The following is a 21,759-nucleotide window of genomic DNA, read 5'->3' as shown; positions in this document are numbered from 1 at the left end:
CCACCCCTATCAGATCAAAAGATCCTTTTATTAAACAAATTCTTAATAATTGTGTTAGAATTAACAATTATTAATAAACATAGAAATAGTTTCTAGTGTTTATTTAATATAACTCTATGAAGAGTTGTAAATATTATAAAATTTGCATCAATAATAAAAATACTCACACATACAATCATATAAATATAATGTGGTAATAGTTGATGAAGATAAAATAAATGAAGCTCATTCTCATAAATTGCAATGGTTGAATTCGAAAATAAAAGAATACTTTATTAATAATAAAATAAAAAATGTATTGCAACAATATGAGAAAAACAGGGATAAATATCCCTAACTAAAATTTGAAATCCAAATTGTCTTTAAACTAAAACAATTAATTCAAAAATAAATTGAAGAGCTTCATCTTCATCTGGACGATTTCACCCTTTGGTCCAGCTTTCTGATCCAACTCATCTGAGTTCAAGTAGCTTGGCCTATAAGAAGAAGAAAACAAATAAACAAAGTTAGTCCAGAATCATAAATCCAATTGGATAATAATTCACTAAAACTCTTTAAGTTTATAAATAGAAATACCTTGTTTCTTTGCAAGAAGTTTAGGACATTGGGGTTTCCAATGACCTTTTTCATTGCAGTAGAAACACTTTCCTTTAAGTGTAGCATCACCAGAAGGAGCAGCCTTTTTATTCTTCATGGATTTTGTTCGCTTCTTGGTGTTCTTCCACTTCTTCTTCGATTTGGGTTTCGAACCAGAGGCAACATTTGCTTCAGGTTTCATCGTCCCATTACCATTCCCAGGATTGTGAGGTTTACTCCCTTTCTTCTTGGGTCCTCCAATCAAATTTTCATAAGTTTGAAGGTCATTGACTAATTCTTGAAAGTCAATTTCCTTCTTATTCATGACATAATTTGATGTGTAGGGTAGAAAATGCTGGAGTCAGGCTATTCAAGATAAGACTTACTTGAGTAGCACTGTCCATTTCAGCACCATGATCATGGGCTTCTTGGATATAACTTGACATTAGGAGAACATGGTCACGCACGTTTTGATGAGGTTCCATCCGTGCATTAATGTACTTCTTAGTCGCGTCAAAGCGTGACTGAAGTGATGCCTTATCGAATAGCTCATTTAACTTCGTCATAACTTCAGCAGCCTTCTCGGTTTTAGAAAACTGAGTTTTGAGGGTGTCAACCATGCTAGAAAGCATAAAGTATAGAGCTTTGTCATTTGCTTTCTGCCAACCCTCATACTTTTCTTTCACAGCTTTGGAAGCATTGTCCCCAGGCACTTCAGGAGACGGCTCAGTTAAAACAAACAAGGCACTTTCTCCTATGAGAGCAATATTAATGTTCTCATTCCACTTTGTAAAGTTAGATCCATTCAGCTTATTTTCAGTCAACAGTGATAACATAGGATTCATTTTGATAATACAAGATACTACAAAATAATAGAAATCAACAAAAAGAAATTAATAATGGTTTAACACAAAATCAATTCAGAAATTATAAGCACATAGAAAGTAGGAATGATATGAGAAAATACTTAAAAAATTCAATCCTAAATAATTTCCAAGGTTTTTCAACAAACTGATATCAGTGTCCCGTTTAGGCGAGAGTCAAAGCTACCATCCATTGAATAGAGTTGTCAGCTCATCTAAAATGTTAAACATTCTAGCAACTTTTTATTCGATCAAGATTGGAATCCAGCGTTGTTCCGTTTAGGCGAGAGTCAAGGCTATTCTATCTTATGAGCTACTACCATTGTTCCGCAATTTGTAAGTCAAATATGGTCGCCACCATTAAGGTGATCTATACCATATAAAACACTTACAAACTACTTATCTTTCGAGATTAAACGGTACGAAATTGCTAATGAACGTTCCTCCATTAGGGAGGATTACTCACTAAAACAAACGCGATGTAAAACCAACAATGGACATCAAATATCTTAATAATAATAAAGCTCATTCTTTAAAATATATTTTCTTTATTATTCTAATAAATAAATTCTCATTAAATTCGAAATTTAGAATTTAAATTCAAAAATAAGAATTTAATATAATATTTATAAAATTATACTTAGATGGTGATTGAAATAAAATTCATTATTTCCATCTTAGTAATAATCTTAAATATAAATAATAAGGAAATTAATTTAAGTTGAATTAAATTAGATCAATTAGCAACTTAAAAATTTCCTTGAGAATATATTTATTGTATTTGAAAAAATAAAGTATAATAACTATACAATTTTCGAAAAATAATAAATTCATAGAAAAATACTTCAAGCAAAAATATCACCTATCTAGATTTTTTTTGACTAATTAATTCAATTTCTAATAATATATATTTTAAATTCATTTATTTTAAATGAATCAATTAAATGAAAAAATCATTGATTTAAGTTGGCCCAAGAATTAATTAAAATAAATAATTAATTTACAACTCAATCTATTTTTCAAGATAAAAAATTCAAAAATATTGCATAATTAAAATGCAATTTTCAAAATTGATTAATAAAATAAAAAAATATATATTTTGAAAATTATTTAAATTTAAGTTGAAAAATTAAATTTCAACCTAAAAATAATTTTCTATTTAATTAAGTGTCATGAAAAATAAATAAATATTTAAGGATCATGATGAAAATCAACTTAGATATTTAAATTTTTCAAGTTAATTAAATGTATTAAATTCAAGAAATAAATAATTAAGTGTAAAGAAGGCTTAATTATTAATTTCTAGTTTAATACTAGGAAAAATATACTTTAATAAAATTGTACCAAAATTAATTATTTAAATAATTAATTTCACAATGTATACTATTTTCCTATTTATATATTAGAAATAATAAGTAGTCTAGAAATAACTATCTAGAAAATATCTTATTTGACTAAGTATCTTTTCAACAAAAATTTGAAAAATATCTAATTTAAGTTATATAGAAAAAATCTAAAACTTAAATAATTTCAAATTTAGATTTAATTAAATATAAAAAATTAAGTTGTAACCACTTAATTTGAAAATATTTTTAAGTTAATATTCGAAAAGATGTTAACCTAAAAAATATCTAAAATATTCCATTTTAAGTTAATATTCGAAAAGATATTAACTTAAAAAATATCTTAAGAATCTTTAATAACTAATGCCTAGGATTCCTCAACTTAATATAAAATTTAAATAAAATATTCAAATTTCAGTTAGATAAGAAAAATCAGTTGATACAACTAATTTATAACTTAAATAGGAATATTTAATTAAATAAGTTCCAGAAAGAATCTAGTTAGTTAAAATTCTATATTTAATTAAATACAAGAAAAATACAAATAGTTTGTCTAGAAATAATATCTAAAACTAAAAGTGTTTTTTTTAAATTAACTTTAAAATATTAAAATGAAAATAAATTTTCATATATTTTAAAAGTTAATTATGTTGCTAATTCAATTTTATTAGGTCAAACTAATATAATTAACCTAGTACAGTTATTCAAATCAGGCAAATGGGCCTTCACAATTGGAGTAGTTCATGTGAGGGGGTGCTGGGTTCAGTATGTCGTACCCACTTCTATTGCTCCCAACTCTCACACAAGGCCCAAAAGAGAGGAATTTAACCTTAAAATAAATAACTTTTATTAATTGAATAGGTCCAATAACTAAATGGACCTAAATAAAATCTATCATGATGTGACATTTTATTTAGCAACAACCTATATGCATCTATATAATAAAATAAACACATAGGCTCACACAGGTACCCACTTGGATGGATCCTATCATGTTGCTAGGTCATACACAGATGAAAGAAGATTGTAAAATTTACTTGTTACAAATTATTAACTTGACCAAGGGAGTCATCAGATCATTAGATCTGGCAAAAAGTAACCATGGCTATTTGCAATCAAGTAATAATAGGTTTTGAAAACTTACATACAAGCTAAAACCACATACTCCTGCAACAAGGTTAGCTGGATAGTTGGAAGTATGATTTATTTAATTTTAAATAAATAAATTTTGAAATTAATAAATAAATAAATAAATAAATATTTAATTTTTAAAAAAATAAAATAAATAATAATATTAATTTATTTTTTGAAAAAATAAAATAAAATTAAAATTTAATTTTCGAAAAAAAAATAAAATAATTATTTAAAATTAAACCTACAATTTTGAAAAATTAGGTTTCAACTAACCTAAATATCATTTCAAAAAATTGCTAACTACTTTTAAAATTAAATGTTATTTTATAAATAAAAATTAGAAAAGATAAATTAAATATCTTTTTCAGATTTTAAATTTAATTTAAAAAAATAAAATAAAAAAATTTAAAAGTTAGCAAAATATCTTACATCTATTTAAAATTACATGATTATAGTTATCTTATTTTAAATTAAATAAGGTCAAAATGTTTAAAAAAAATAATTTTTAAAAAAAATAATATCTGACCTTAAATTTAAAAATAAGATAACATATAATCAAATTTAAAAATAAGATAAATAATTAAGCAAAAAGATATATATTTACTAATTTCAAATTCAAATTACACTAATATCATGAATTAAATTTAAAAAATATTAAATTAATTCATTATGATAATTAGAGTTGAATTAGGAATAGTAAATATATAAATACAAAACTACACAAAAAATCGGAACTTAATTCCATGAAAAAGCATGAAAAAACGAAGAAAAACGAAAATTTTGGGAGTTGTACGGACGCGCACGATGGATGCTTGGGCCGAGAAACTTCGGCGGATAGGGAATCCTGCAGCATTTCCTTGCGCGTAGGTGGGGCTTCAGACACTGATGCGCGCGCGCAAGGGGAAATTCAGATAGGATGCACGGTCCTGCTTGTCTGAATCCGCGCGCGCGTGGGTGATACTCAGCATCCCTATCTTTTTTCGTATCTGTAAAAAAGTAACTTGCTTAATTTTTTCCATACTATACAATAAATATAATTCCAGAAACAAAATTTCAATTATTTTTCACGAAAATTCACAAACATCAATCAATCATCATATAACAATCAATACAACATGAAACCATCCAAATAACAAACAATCGTTTTAAAGTCCAAATTTCTTGCAAGTAAATAAATTACCATGGCTCTGATACCAGTTGTTGGAAATTATTTTACCAGGATCTTAGATCTACTCACAAGTATGTTGTTTAACACCCTAAATATCAACTTTCTAAAACGATAAATTAAACACATATAAAGTTAAGATAACCTTACATTGATGGAGCGGAATTAATGTCTCCTTCCACTCAGATCTCTAACCCTTGAATCCTTTCTGTAGCAGAGTATAATCAAGATCTGAGCCCGAATGTCCTTCTTCTTCAAGTTTGATCCTTCACAGTCTTCCCATCTATGATTGAGTTACTGCTTGCTGTGTGTGGGCACTTACTCTTTCACTAGGGTCGAAATTTTAGGAAGAGAAAAGAGAAGAGGGTTTCGGCCAGGTATAGAAAGTAGGGAAGGCTCATTTTTTCTGAACAGAGAAATTTCTGTCAGAAGATGTTATGAAAACTTGTGATTTGACTGAGCCATCACTTTCTATTTATACGCAACTACTAGGTTTAGGTTAGGAATTATTTGGCATTAAAATAATGAAAAAATCAATTTGAAATTCCACAAATAGTGGCGGGCCATGGTGTGGTTTATGGGCCCCACTTGATTTTGCAGTTTTATCAAATTTTATTTCTATTTTCTCAAAAACGCCAATTTTCCAATTCTAACCTTTTAAATGCCAAAACTAATTATTTAATAACTAAAATAGATTATTAAATAATATTGTCATTTAATTTAATTATTAACTAGACATATAAAGTCCATTAATAAATAAATAAACCTAGAATCTCTTTTCTTTACAATTTCACCCCTGCTTAGTGAAAATTCCTAATATTAGACATAGTCTAACTTTAGAATTATAATTGATCAATCACGAATCAATTAATGAGTCTTACAAGCAGAATGTTCTCAACTAGAATGGGGACCATGGATCTATATGCTGAGCTTCCAATAAGTGAACCAAATTTACCAAGTAAATTCCTACTTATTAATTCTTCGTTGAATCCGCTCTTAGAACTTAGAATTGCACTCTCAGACTTATATAGAGCATATTATATGTTTCACGATATCAATATGCTATCTCATTTAACCATTGTTATAATCTTATTGTGATTTAAAGATCCTCTATATAGATGATCTACATCGAGATGGGATTTCTTTACCGTTCTCACCCCTCAATGTATTTTGCCCCTTAAAACACTTAGCTACCTGTAAATGGTGTTTAGTGATCTAATGATTAGTCAGTTAAACAAGAGCTCATCCATTTACTTCTATTTGCTAAGCTCGAAGGGAATCATCACTTGACTTCTATACACCAGTAGAAGCTACAGATTCCATATTTATGTTCAACACTCCCACTCAATCATACTATCATGTTCCCAAAATATACGTATCACCCTGACCCAAAAGTAGGCTTAACTAATAAATCAAAGAACATGAATAGCACTCCTGAGTTGAGCCTAAGCATATCAGGATTTAGATTCTTTTAATCTTAAGATCAACTACTGATATTGACTTGGAAAGATATATATAACGGTAAGTTTGTTATATCTTAACTTAGTTGCAATATCGGTCCAGTCCAATGTATACTCCATACATTCGAAACTAGTATACTTTACTAATGTCCTGGAAATAATATAACACTTACTCCAAGTGTAAGTATACATCATCGCTGATTATCACATTAGTGTAAATCCAATAACACTGATGAAACCGGGACCAAGTCTTTTGATTCATATGATCACAATCACATTCCACTGTGTTGACGATATCAGAATCGTGAATAAACATATGATCTGGATTTAACTGATTTTGTGTGTAAATGTAATAAACATATTTAAACCATTAGCATGTAAATTTCATGCAAACATCAATCACTTCAAATTTCTTATATTGATAACTAATTAGATTGTAAAGAGTTTTATTTAGGGCATAAAACCCAACAGTTGCTAGGTCATACACAGATGAAAGAAGATTGTAAAATTTACCTGTTACAAATTATTTACTTGACCTATTGACAATTGAACTATGGGTTAAAATCAGATCATTGGATCTACCAACAAGTTAACCATGGCAATTTAGATCAAGCAATAAAAGGTTTTATATAATTTACATACAAGCTAAAACACATACTCCTGCAACAAGATGAATTGGATAGTTGGATGTAGGAATTATTTAATATTAAATAATAATTTATAAAAATAATTAAATAATAAAAAAAATTCTTTTTTATTAAAATAAAATCATAAAAAAATTAAAAATTAAACCTACAATTTTTGAAAAAATAGGTTTCAACTAACCTAAATATCATTTAAAAAATAATTGCTAACCACCTTTTAAATTTTTAAAGTTATTTATAAATTAAATATAAAATAAGAAAAATGTTTTTCAGATTTTATAATTTAATTTAAATAAAAAATAACAAAATTTAAAAGTTAGCAAAATATCTTACTTCTATTTAAAATTACATGATTATAGTAATATTATTTTAAATTTAAATAATGTCAAATAATTTAAAAAATATTTAATATCTGAGCTTTAAATTTTTAAAATAAGATAAAATAATCAAATTTAAAAATAAGATATAAAATCAAGCAAAAAGATAGATTTTTACTTGTTTTCAAATTCAAATTACACTAATATCTAAAATTAATTTTAAAAAATTCAAATTAATTTATTTCTGATATTAGATTTGAAAATTGAAAAGTAAAAATCAAAATACAAAACTACACAAAAAATCGGAAGTTAATTCCATGAAATAGCATGAAAAATCGAAGAAAACGAAAAAATTTGCGAGCTGTACGGAGAGTATGCATTGCATACTGTCCGCGCGCAGGCTTGGGAGGACTTGACTGAGAAATGCCGGTGCAGGAGGCTGCATGCAGCCTCTCCGCGCGCGCAGGCCTCTGTTTCAGACACGAATTCGTGTCCGAGCGCCTGCGGTCCGAGGGAAGCTCCTCATGCGCGCGCGTGTGACAGTTGCAACATCCCGATATTTTTCCGATTTTAAAAAATCATAACTAATTCGAATAAAATCGAAATTGAGTTCTGTAAAAAAGTAAATTGCTCAATTTTTTCCAAACTATCCAATAAAAATGATTCCAGAAATAGATTTTCAATTATTTTTCACGAAAATTCACAAACTTCAATCAATCATCATACAACACACAAAACAACATGATACCATCCAAAACACAAACAAATCGTTTTAAGTCCAAATTTCTTGCAAGAAAATCAATTACCATGGCTCTGAGGCCAGTTGTTGGAAATTATTTTACCAGGATCTTAGATCTACTTACAAGTATGTTGATTAACACCCTAAATATGAACTTCTAAAACGATTATAAAATTAAACACATATAAAGTATGAGAAACCTTACATTGGGTGCAGCGGAATAAAATGTCTCCTCCCGTTCAGATCTCTAACCCTTGTATCCTTTTTGTCGCAGAGTATTATCAAGATCTGAACGTGGATCTCTTTCTCTCCTTTCTTTAGTGTTGAATTTGCTTCTTGTTGTATGTCTTTCTTCACGATCTTCCTCACTATGATTGAGGTATCACTTGCTGTGTGTGGGCACTACTCTATCACTAAGAGGTTCGAAATTTAGAATGAAGAAGAAAGAGAGAGAAGAAGGTGGCAGCTAGGTATAGAGAGAGAAGGCTCAGGTTTTTCTCTGAAGGAAACAAGATGTGAAAGTGTATATTTCCTGAAGCCTTCACTATCTATTTATAGCATACCACATAGGGCTAGGCTTGAATTATTTGGCATTAAAATAATGAAAATATCAGATGATATTTCCTATAAAAGTGGCCGGCCATGGCTTTATGGATTTGGGCCTCACTTTTGCAAATTTTGCAGTTTTATCAATTCTGCATCTTACTTTCTCAAAAATGCCAATTTTCAAATTCAACCCTTTAAATCCCAATTCTAACTATTTAATAACTATAAATAATTATTAAATAATATTGTCATGAATCATATTTATTAATTGAACCATACAAATTATCTTAATTAACAAATATGCCCTAAAAACTCTTTCTTCACAATTTCGCCCTTACTTAGTGAAAAAATTCACAAATAGACATAGTCTAATTTGAGAATTATAATTGATTAATCAAAACCAATTAAATGAGTCTTACAAGTAATATTGTCTAAACTAGTGGGGGGACCATGGGTCTATATTGTTGGAAATTTATTTTACCAGGATCTTAGATCTACTCACAAGTATGTTGTTTAAACACCCTAAATATGAACTTTCTAAAACGATAAATTAAACACATATAAAGTTAAGAAAACCTTACATTGATGCAGCGGAATTAATGTCTCCTTCCACTTAGATCTCTAACCCTCGAATCCTTTTTGTAGCAGAGTATAATCAAGATCTGAGCCTGAATGTCCTTCTTCTTCAAGTTTGATCCTTCACAGTCTTCCAATCTATGATTGAGTTACTGCTTGCTGTGTGTGGGCACTTACTCTCTCACTAGGGTTCGAAATTGATGAAGGGAAAAAAGAAGAGAGGGTTTCGGCCAGGTATAGAAAGTGGGGAAGGCTTAGTTTTTCTGAAGAGAGAAATTTCTGTCAGAAAGGCTTGTGAAAACTTATGTTGAAAACTTATGATTTGACTGAGCCATCACTTTCTATTTATAGGCAACTACTAGGTTTAGGTTAGGAATTATTTGGCATTAAAATAATGAAAATATTAATTTGAAAAACCCTCAATAAGTGGCCGGCCATGGTGTTGTAGTGGGCCCCACTTGATTTTGCAATTTTATCAAATTTTATTTCTATTTTCTCAAAAACGCCAATTTTCCAATTCTAACCTTTTAAATGCCAAAACTAATTATTTAATAACTAAAATAGATTATTAAATAATATTGTCATTTAATTTAATTATTAATTAGACATATAAAGTCTATTAATAAATAAATAAACATAGAATCTCTTTTCTTTACAATTTCACCCCTGCTTAATGAAAATTCATAAAATCAGACATAGTTAACTTTAGAATTATAATTGATCAATCACGAATCAATTAATGAGTCTTACAAGCAGAATGTTCTCAACTAGAATGGGGACCATGGATCTATATGCTGAGCTTCCAATAAGTGAACCAAATTTACCAAGTAAATTCCTACTTATTAATTCTTCGTTGAATCCGCTCTTAGAACTTAGAATTGCACTCTCAGACTTATATAGAGCATATTGTATGTTCCACTATATCAATATGCTATCTCATTTAACCATTGTTATAATCTTATTGTGATTTAAAGATCCTCTATATAGATGATCTACATCGAGATGAGATTTCTTTACCGTTCTCACCCCTCAATGTATTTTGCCCATTAAAACACTTAGCTACCTGTAATTGGTGTTTAGTGATCTAATAACTAGTCAGTTAAACAAGAGCTCATCCATTTACTTCTATTTGCTAAGCTCGAAGGGAATCATCACTTGACTTCTATACACCAGTAGAAGCTATAGATTCCATATTTATGTTCAACACTCCCACTCAATCATACTATCATGTTCCCAAAATATACGTATCACCCTGACCCAAAAGTAGGCTTAACTAATAAATCAAAGAACATGAATAGCACTCCTGAGTTGAGCCTAAGGATATCAGGATTTAGATTCTTTTAATCTTAAGATCAACTACTGATATTGACTTGGAAAGATATATATAACGGTAAGTTTGTAATATCTTAACTTAATTGAAATATCGGTCCAGTCCAATGTATACTCCATACATTCGAAACTAGTATACTTTACTAATGTCCTGGAAAGAACATAACACTTACTTTAAGTGTAAGTATACATCATCGCTGATTATCACATTAGTGTAAATCCAATAACACTGATGAAACAGGGACCAAGTCTTTTGATTCATATGATCACAATCACATTCCACTGTGTTGACGATAATGTAATTGTGAATAAACATATGATCTAGATTTAACTGATTTTGTGTGTAAATATAATAAACATATTAAAACCATTAGCATGTAAATTTTATGCAAACATCAATCACTTCAAATTTCTTATATTGATAACTAATCAGATTGTAAAGAGTTTTATTTAGGGCATAAAACCCAACATATATAACCGAGCTTCCAATAAGCAGATCAAGAATTTATAACCTAAATTCACTGACTTATTAATTCTTTGTTGAATTCACGCATAGAACTTAGAACTGCACTCTCAGTATATAGAACGCTCTATATGTTCCACTATATAGACACGTCATTAGTTATCCATTGTTATAATCCTAATTTAATCAATGATCCTCTATATGAATGATCTACACTGTAAAGTGATTAGATTACCGTAACACCCTGATTAGTGCATGAAAATGCACTTTTCCAAGTAAAAATGTCTAAATAAATTACATTTTAATTATATATTTTCATGAAACTATTAGAAAGTATTTATTTGATATGACAATATGTGATTTTAATTAATTTGTTTGATTTTGTAGGAAAATATGGTAAAATTACAAAGAAATTAAAATGAAGTGGAGAAATGGAACCAAAGCCCAAGCCAAACAATAAGTGAAAGAGGAAATTTAATGTTGTATTTCATGTATCCAATTCCTCATTCTCTATCTAAGCGCAACATGTGGCAAAGATTGATCAGAGAATTGATTTGAAATTCAACAGCTTCATTCAACATTGATCTCCCTTTCCAAATTACAGCGACAAGTGACCAAATCAAATGGATAGTATCAATTTGATTAATACATTCTAGAAAATTATATTTCATTCAGCCATTTCCTATTATTAATTTATAAACATACAGATTTTCTCTTTAATTCTATTTACAACTTGATGTTACTATTGTTTCTCCAAAAACAATATATAAAAGAGACCTCTTGTACACATTTGGATATAATTTTTCATTGGCAAAAACTATAGTAAATTTTAGTTTTATTTTATGTATCTCCTCTCATATTTTCTTTTTAGATTATTGTGAGAATGACTAGCATTTTTGGCTAGTTTCCTAGATAAGGTAAAGGATGATCTTATATGTGAGGTAATATTTACTTGTGTTTTGATTCACCAAGTGCTTAAAGTTTATACATTTGAGTAGTATATTTTTCTTCTATTTTTTATCTCTATATTAATATATTTATCTATTTAGTATTATATAGAAATAGTCATGCTTTTTCTATGTGAATATGATTAGGATAAATATATATTAATATTATAATTTTATGATTAATCTCTTATTGCATTATTACCAAACAAAAGGTATATTGTCATTCTTAGATTTTTCATAAGATTATTTTCTACAATCTTAATGTGAGAATTTTATATTACTCAAATACATTTTTTTTATTATATGTTCTTCAAGTTTTATCTTCCGATTAAATTATTGGGAAGTGAATAATTTAATTGTGTTATATGTGTGAATCAAAACTCAAATAAATGAGCCAAACATATAAGTGATTCTTGAAACCTTATCATTTTTGTTATTATAATTTTCTACCAATTTTATTTGCTTTAAATTTACTATTAATATTTTTTTCAAAAACCCATTGACTTATTTACTTATAATGCTTAAAATTCCACTAATCACTTTTTGATTAAGATATCTCTCTGTGGACACGACCGCCAATACTACACTACAACGATCGCTTTGTGAAGACAAGTTTGAGCGTAATCAAATTTTGGCACCGTTGCCGGGGAGATTGAAATCAAAACTTAGTGGACTTTTCAGCCAAGAGGTAAGTCATTCTATAATGTGTATATATAACACTTGTATTTTTTTTTTAATTATTAATTTTTCTCTTTGTGTCTAATAACTTAAAAAAAATTGTCATATTTATTATACGCTTATATATTTATATACATATATTTTTTTTTCTCTCTCTTTTCGTTCAATTATATATGTAGTATTAGTTTTATATAATATATATATTTGTCATTAATTTTTTTTTTAATATTTTTCTTTTCTTTTTTACATTTATTGTGTTCAAATTATCATTCATTGTTAATTTTGTAATTATTTGTCATTTATTATCTTTTTTTTCTTTAGCTTTAAATTTATAGATTTTAAATTATTAGGTTTAGTCCCTTAATTTGTGTAACCTTAATTTTTAGATTAGCTTTAATTTAGGTTCCACCTCTTTAATATTTTTTTTAAAAAAAAAAAAAATCATAAAATTCTAAAATAAAATTGTTCATAAAACTTTCTAGTATTAGGAACAAAGTGTAATGCCACAAGTGGTAAAAACTGAGAGTATTCTGTCTAGAAAGATTGGCTTTTAAGGCTTGTGATAGAGTACCCTCTACACTTTCCTGGGAACCTTGGTTCTGTCTAGGAAAGTGTGGGACGAAGCGGTACCTTGGCAACCTTCCCAATCGGCCTGGGAATATTTCTTGTGTATGCCCTTGTCTTATTACATTTTTGGACTTATTACTATTTAAAAAAAAACCAAGCTTGTTCCTTCAAAATAAGTAATTTATTTTACTTATTGGTCATTTGGTTAGAAATATTTGAATTGTGATTTTTCATACTCACTTAGTACCCTGGGGAGTCTGGTGAGGCATGTGAGATCATTTCAAATTGTCCAAATTTACCAAGGAACAAGTTTAACAAAAAAAAAAATTAAAAAAAAAATTAAGTGAATGAATCGTCATAGAGATGAACTAGGAAGATTTGTAAGGACACCCAACACCCCTAGTGATAACTCTTTCGATACATCAAGCATTGCCTCTCCCACCTCAACAATTGCTCATAATCCATTCGCCATGGCCCATCATGATGAAATTCAGCAGAGAAGTCTAAATGACTATCTCCATCCTACTCGCACTCCTACCCCTTCTTGTATCCTCTTTCCACCTAATATGCCCAATTTTGAATTCAAACCTGGCATGATTCAACTCTTGCCAAATTTCCATGGTTTAGAAAATGAAAATCCTTATGTGCATATTAGTGAATTTGAGGATGTGGTAGCCACTTTTTATAACCAAGCTAATATCGCGGATACTGTGCGATTAAAGTTTTTTCCCTTCTCTTTGAAGGATAAAGCTAAAAGCTGGTTATACTCTCTGAGACCAAGGTCTATTGGAACATGGGAAGAAATGACATCATCATTCTTTCACAAATACTTCCCTAACCATAAGACCAATGGCTTAAAAAGGCAGATTTCTACCTTTTCCCAAAAAGACAATGAAACTCTTTATCAAGTCTGGGAAAGGTTTAAAGAACTGTTAACTCTTTGTCCCCACCATGGTTATGAAAAATGGCGCCTCGTTAGTTATTTCTATGAAGGCCTCACTAGTCGTGAACGCCAGTTTATAGAAATGATGTGCAATGGTGAATTCCTCCAAAAAGATCTTGAAGAAGCCTTTGAATATCTCAATGAGCTTGCAGAAAAATCTCATACTTCGACTGGTCCAAGTGCTACTGAAAGCACTAACAGAAATCGACCACCAGGAATTGACCAACTAAGGGAGGAGGACAGTCTCAAAGCCCAAGTTGAGTCCTTAACAAAGCAACTTGAGGCCTTTAAAAAAAAAGTGGGCAAGGACTGAATATGGTTGCCAAAGCAGAAATACATGAGCCATGTTTTGTGTGTGGAGAATCAGATCATTTAGCTAAGGATTGTTTAGCCTTTAGAGAAATGAAGGGGGTTTATGAAGAGCAATGCAATGCCTTAGGGACCTACAATAAGCCATTCTCTAATACGTACAACTGTGGTTGGAGAAACCACCCAAATTTCAACTGGAAAGATCCCAACCAAGCACAATCTTCCGGAGGGAAATGGAGAAATGAGCACCAAAATCAACCATCAAAAGCTCAGTCTGCTCCTCAATACAATTCTCCACCTCAAAGGAGTTCTCTTGAGAACACACTTCAATCATTCATGGAGGAGCAAACTAAAATAAATTGTCAAATGATGGAAGAAATCAAAGAAATAAAGAGTCAATTTTCAAAATTGACTGGATCCTTGGCCATTTCTGAAAGAGGCAAACTTCCTTCTCAGCCTCAATTTCAATGCACAAGGGCAACATATGGCTCAAACCTCCAGCTCTAACGATCAAATCGTTAAGGAGGCTAATGCCATCACAACTAGAAGTGGAAAAACTTTGGAAGATCAACCAATAGCAGCTACCACTTCAAAATCTCCACATGTTGTCCCTGAAAGTGTACCATCCAATGCTTCTGCAAAAGTTCCATTTCCCCAGGCTTTGAGACCTGCTGGGAAAAATCTTGAAAATCGAGGAGAAATCCTTGAGCACTTGACACAAGTGAAGATTAATCTTCCTTTGCTTAACGTCATCAAACAAGTGCCAGCCTATGCTAAAATCATCAAGGATCTTTGCACTGTAAAAAGGAAGCATCATGTCAAAAAGACTGCTTTCTTGACTGAGCAAGTTAGTGCGGTAATTGAACAAAAAACACCGCCAAAATACAAAGATCCTGGTTGTCCCACCATTTCTTGTCAAATCGGGACTCATGAATTTAGCCAAGCTTTGCTAGACTTAGGAGCGAGTGTTAATCTCATGCCTTATTCTGTCTACTCGCAACTTGGTCTTGGTGAAATCAAGCCTACTTCTGTTGTCTTACAGTTGGCTGATCGTTCTATCAAGAAGCCTCGGGATATTGTTGAGGATGTTCTTGTTCAAGTTGACAAATTCTATTACCCCGTGGACTTTCTTATCATGGAAACTCAATCTGTGGTTAACATGGAATCCAAAATCCCTATCATACTTGGAAGACCTTTCCTCGCTACAGCTAATGCCCTTATTAACTGTAAGAATGGTCTAATGAAAATATATTTTGGGAATATGACTCTTGAGGTCAATATTTTTCATGTTGCAAAGCAACCACATGACGATGATGAGTGTTATCAAACATTTTTGATTAACACGCTCATTTCTGAGGAGAATCAATTGCAAAAAAATTCTGATGATCTTGATGAACTCTTCTCAGTTTCTGAAAGTTCTGGTTTTAATGAGTCAATTAATGAAATTTCTTGTTATAAAGACTCACAAAACAGAAGAGCAAAGTTTTGGCAACCTCGCTTTGAAGAGCTACCTGGTGAAAGGGAAAAGCCAAAACCTTCTACTGAAAAGGTTCCCACTGTTAAGCTAGCCCAACTACCTGAGGGTTTAAAACATGTTTTCTTGGGAGATGGTGATACCTTTCCTGTTATCATCTCGTCCAAACTTGATCCTTCACAGGAAATGCAATTAGTCAAGCTACTAAAGAAGCATAAACCTGCAATAGGTTGGACGTTTGCTGATATTAAAGGTATTAGCCCTTTAATTTGCTCCCATAGAATCAAGTTGGAGGAGGGAGCAATCCCTCGAAGAGATCCTCAAAGAAGACTGAACCCCACCATCAAAGAAGTTGTGAAAACTGAAGTGTTGAAACTTTTGGATGCTAACATCGCTTATCCAGTGGCTGATAGCAAATGGGTCAGTCTAATTCAGGTAGTACCCAAGAAATCGGGTGTAACTGTTATTGAAAATGACAAAGGGGTCCTCGTTCCCACAAGGACTGTGACGGGTTGGCGCATGTGCATTGATTATCGAAAGTTGAATGCTGCCACCCGTAAGGATCATTTCCCACTTCCATTTATTGACCAAATCCTTGAACGTGTGGCTGGGCATCCTTTTTATTGCTTTCTTGATGGCTATTCAGGCTATTATCAAATTGAGATTGCATTGGAGGATCAAGATAAGACCACTTTTACATGTCCTTTCGGTACTTATGCTTTTCGATGTATGCCATTTGGACTGTGTAATGCACCAGCCACCTTCCAAAGGTGCATGATGAGCATTTTCAGTGACATGGTTGAAAAATGTATGGAAGTATTTATGGATGATCTAACAGTCTTTGGAAGCTCTTTTGAAACATGCCTTCTTAATTTAGAAGCTATTTTAACACGATGTATTGAGAAAGGTTGTACTCAATTGGGAGAAATGCCATTTCATGGTATCTTCAGGCATAGTCTTGGAACACATTGTCTCCGAAAGAGGGATTGAGGTAGATCAGTCTAAGATTGATCTCATTTCTAATTTGCCCACTCCAAAGACTGTCAAAGATGTTAGATCTTTTCTTGGGCATGCTGGTTTTTATAGGAGGTTCATCCAAAACTTTTCAATGATTTCTCGTCCACTGTGCAATCTCCTAGCCAAAGATGCTAATTTTGAGTGGACACAAAAGTGTGAGGATGCATTCCGAACACTTGTTGCAAAATTAACGTCTGCTCCCATCATACAGTCACCTGATTGGAATTTGCCTTTTGAAATCATGTGTGATGCAAGCAATTTTGCTGTTGGAGTTGTTTTGGGACAACGAAGGGAGGGGAAACCTTTTGTTGTCTATTATGCAAGTCGAACTCTTAATAGTGCTCAAATGAACTATTCCACTACTGAAAAAGAGTTGCTTGCTGTTGTCTTTGCTCTTGACAAATTTCGAGCTTACTTGATTGGTTCACCTATTACGATCTTCACAGATCATTCTGCCCTTAAGTACCTCCTTTCCAAAAAGGATACTAAGGCACGCTTAATACGGTGGATCCTCCTATTGCAAGAATTTGACATCACAATCAAAGACAAGAAAGGTGTTGAGAATGTCGTCGCAGATCACTTGTCTCGACTTGAATTTAGTGATTCTGCTGATGATCCACCTATTCGTGATGATTTCCCCGATGAACAACTGCTTACTGTTACTAAGTTACCGTGGAATGCACACATAGTTAACTACTTAGTAACAGGTGAACTTCCTTCTGAGTGGAGTTCACAAGATAGACGCAAGTTTCTGGTCGAGGTGCGCAATTTCTATTGGGATGATCCATACTTGTTCAAGTATTGCCCCGATCAGATCATGCGAAGATGTATCCCTGATGATGAGGTGTCTAGTGTTTTGAAATTTTGTCACAATGATGCTTGTGGTGGTCACTTCTCTGTGAAGAAAACTACTGCAAAAATCTTACAGTGTGGCCTTTATTGGCCCACTTTGTTCAAAGACACCAACAAATTTTGTCGTTCATGTGTGAGGTGCCAAAAGTTAGGCTCTCTATCTCGTCGTCACATGATGCCCTTGAACCCTATTCTTGTGATTGAGATATTTGATTGTTGGGGGATAGATTTCATGGGACCATTTCCATCATCTTCTGGTTACCTTTACATTCTCCTTGCTGTGGATTATGTTTCTAAATGGGTTGAGGATGTACCTTGTCGAACCAATGATAATGCAACAGTTACCAAGTTCTTGAAGGAAAACATTTTGTCAAGGTTCGGTACGCCTCGAGCTATCATTAGTGATCAAGGCACACACTTTTGCAACAAGTCTTTTGAGGCTCTCATGCAGAAGTACGGTGTACTCCATAAGGTTGCTAATTCTTACCATCCGCAGACCAATGGGCAAGCGGAGTTAGCCAATAGGGAGATAAAACCAATTCTAGAAAAAACGGTAAATCCAGACAGAAAAGATTGGTCTTCTCGTCTTCTTGACGCTCTCTGGGCATACCGTACTGCTTTCAAATCCCCTCTTGGGATGTCTCCCTATCGGCTTGTTTATGGAAAAGCCTGTCATTTGCCTGTTGAACTCGAGCATAAGGCATATTGGGCTGTCAAAGCCTTTAATTTTGATCTTAGTGCTGCAGGCATTAATCGCAAACTCCAGCTATCTGTAATTGAGGAGTTGAGAAATGAGGCATATGATAATTCCAGGATCTACAAGGAAAAAATGAAAGCTGCTCATGATAAACAGATCCTGCGAAAGAATTTTGAGGTGAATCAAAAGGTGCATCTTTATGATTCTCGGTTGCATTTCCACCCAGGTAAGTTGAGATCGCGGTGGACTGGCCCATTTGTGGTGAAATAAGTTTTTCCCAACGGTTCTGTTGAAGTTGAGGACCCAACTGATGGGAGAATTTTTAGAGTCAATGGCCAGAGATTGAAGCATTACATCGAGAGTGTGAGTCATGTTGAAGAGGTCCTTCTTAAGGACCCTATTTATACACTCGGAGTTGTTCATTTCTTTTACATGTTTTATTTTATTTATTTTATTTTATATATATATATATTTTGCTTTTCTATTAGTTTTGTGTGTTTTCGTTTTTGTTTGTTTTGGGCTTGTTTTGTGTTATCAGGTTGTTTCAATTACTGCCCCGTGGATATTGTCACCTTCCAGGTGTTCTCTTTTCCCTATCTTTTTCATTGCATATTTATTTTGACATTGAGGACACTGTCTGATTTTCGGTTGGGGGTGGTAAGCTGTGGTGAGCTTTCATAGTTGAGAATTACATTGTTGTGTTGAATTTTTAAGTCAAATTTTTTCAAAATTTTCTAAGCATGATTGAAACATTCTGTTTGAGTTGGTTTTTGCTATGTTTAGCTATTAAGGAGTGATTTTCAGAGTTCTTTAATGCACTTTCCAAACATGTGGTAAGATGGTTGTTAACACAAATAGTTGAGAAAATTTTCAAGCTTAAAGTTTCACATTTTTTTTTTTTGTGAGTTGTGAGAGTTGAGAAAACGACTTTGTGAACTTTTATTGATCATTTGAGTTGGTCAAATTAGATTTTTGGAATTTAAACACATGACATATACCGGAGGGATAATTTCATTTGTTAAAAGAGCCTTTGTTGTAATGTTATTTTTTTTTTTCTCTTTATTCATGTATTTTTATGTTGCCTCTTGTAAAAAAAAAAAATCAAAAATAAAAAAAAATATATTAATAAAAAAAAAATAGAACAAGAGCAACATTTCGTTATTGTGTTTCCTTTTTATTTTATTGTCAAAAAAAAAATTGTTCCATATAAAAAAAAATGAATGAAAGAAACATCATCACTTCACGTGTTTCTTAAAAAAAAGTGTTCTTATCTATATTTATAATTTTCTTTTAATTGGCTCTCTATTCTTCAAGTCTCTTGTGTAAATCCTAAAGGTTGTTTGTCATTTAAATTCTAATTATTTGATTTGCCTATCTTGTGATCAATATTTGTTCAAATTGTTTGTCCTAAAAAAATTTATCTTCTCTCATTTGAGCGTTAATTGTTACAATTCCAACTCCAAGAGTGTCACCTCTCCCATTAAAAAACTACTTTGAATGCATGTGAGGAAATTGGAGTTGAGACCATTAAGCTTTTGAAGTTTTTCAATACTATTTGTGTTATGGCTTGTGGTAAGAAATGGATATGGTTTGGTGCACACACCCACAACTCTGAGGTTACAACTGAGTAGTTTGCATAGCAATTTCGGATTTCTTGATGATATTTTTTTATGCTTGGCTAGATTTGATTGGTTTGACTTGATTATTCAGCTTGATAATTTTCTTCTCCGCTTGAATTGCTAGGGACTAGCAATATGCTTGTTGGGGGTTATGATTAGTGCATGAAAATACACTTTTGCAAGTAAAAATGTCTAAATAAATTACATTTTAGTTATATATTTTCATGAAACTATTAGAAAGTATTTATTTGATATGAAAATATGTGATTTTACTTAATTTGTTTGATTTTGTAGGAAAATATGGTAAAATTGCAAAGAAATTAAAATGAAGTGGAGAAATGGAACCAAAGCCCAAGCCAAACAATAAGTGAAAGAGGAAATTTAATGTTGTATTTCATGTATCCGATTCCTCATTCTCTATCTAAGCGCAACATGTGGAAAAGATTGATCAGAGAATTGATTTGAAATTCAACAGCTACATTCAACATTGTCTCCCTTTCCAAATTACAGCGACAAGTGGCAAAATCAAATGGATAGTATCAATTTGATTAATACATTCTAGCAAATTATATTTCATTCAGCCATTTCCTATTATTAATTTATAAACATACAGATTTTCTCTTTAATTCTATTTACAACTTGATGTTACAATTGTTTCTCCAAAAACACTATATAAAGGAGACCTCCTGTACACATTTGGATATAATTTTTCATTGGCAAAAACTATAGTAAATTTTAGTTTTATTTTATCTATCTCCTCTCATATTTTCTTTTTAGATTATTGTGAGAATGACTAGTATTTTTGGCTAGTTTCCTAGATAAGGTAAAGGATGATCTTATATGTGAGGTAATATTTACTTGTGCTTTGATTCACCAAGTGCTTAAAGTTTATACATTTGAGTAGTATATTTTTCTTCTATTTTTTATCTCTATATTAATATATTTATCTATTTAGTATTATATAGAAATAGTCATGCTTTTTCTATGTGAATATGATTAGGATAAATATATATTAATATTATAATTTTATGATTAATCTCTTATTGCATTATTACCAAACAAAAGGTATATTGTCATTCTTAGATTTTTCATAAGATTATTTTCTACAATCTTAATGTGAGAATTTTATATTACTCAAATACATTTTTTTTATTATATGTTCTTCAAGTTTTATCTTCTAATTAAATTATTGGGAAGTGAATAATTTAATTGTGTTATATGTGTGAATCAAAACCCAAATAAATGAGCCAAACATATAGGTGATTCTTGAAACCTTATCATTTTTGTTATTATAATTTTCTACCAATTTTATTTGCTTTAAATTTACTATTAATATTTTTTTTCAAAAACCCATTGACTTATTTACTTATAATGCTTAAAATTCCACTAATCACTTTTTGATTAAGATAACTCTCTGTGGACACGACCGCTCATACTACACTACAACGATCGCTTTGTGAAGACAAGTTTGAGTGTAATCACATCCTACAATGTATTTTAT

At 31.1% G+C, this 21,759-nt stretch overlaps 1 non-coding gene across 1 annotated transcript; it reads right to left on the bottom strand.

Annotated features, from left to right (window-relative positions):
* Nucleotides 1-14,197: 14,197 nt before the first annotated feature.
* LOC133033782 (small nucleolar RNA R71) lies at nucleotides 14,198-14,305 on the bottom strand. The gene has a single exon (XR_009685845.1). It is a non-coding gene; the product is annotated as a small nucleolar RNA R71 (small nucleolar RNA).
* Between the last annotated feature and the right edge of the window lie 7,454 nt (nucleotides 14,306-21,759).

This window comes from Cannabis sativa, chromosome 1 (genome assembly GCF_029168945.1).
Source record: "Cannabis sativa cultivar Pink pepper isolate KNU-18-1 chromosome 1, ASM2916894v1, whole genome shotgun sequence".
In the NCBI taxonomy this organism is placed as follows: domain Eukaryota; kingdom Viridiplantae; phylum Streptophyta; class Magnoliopsida; order Rosales; family Cannabaceae; genus Cannabis; species Cannabis sativa.
This window is presented reverse-complemented; position numbering and strand designations above follow the sequence as displayed.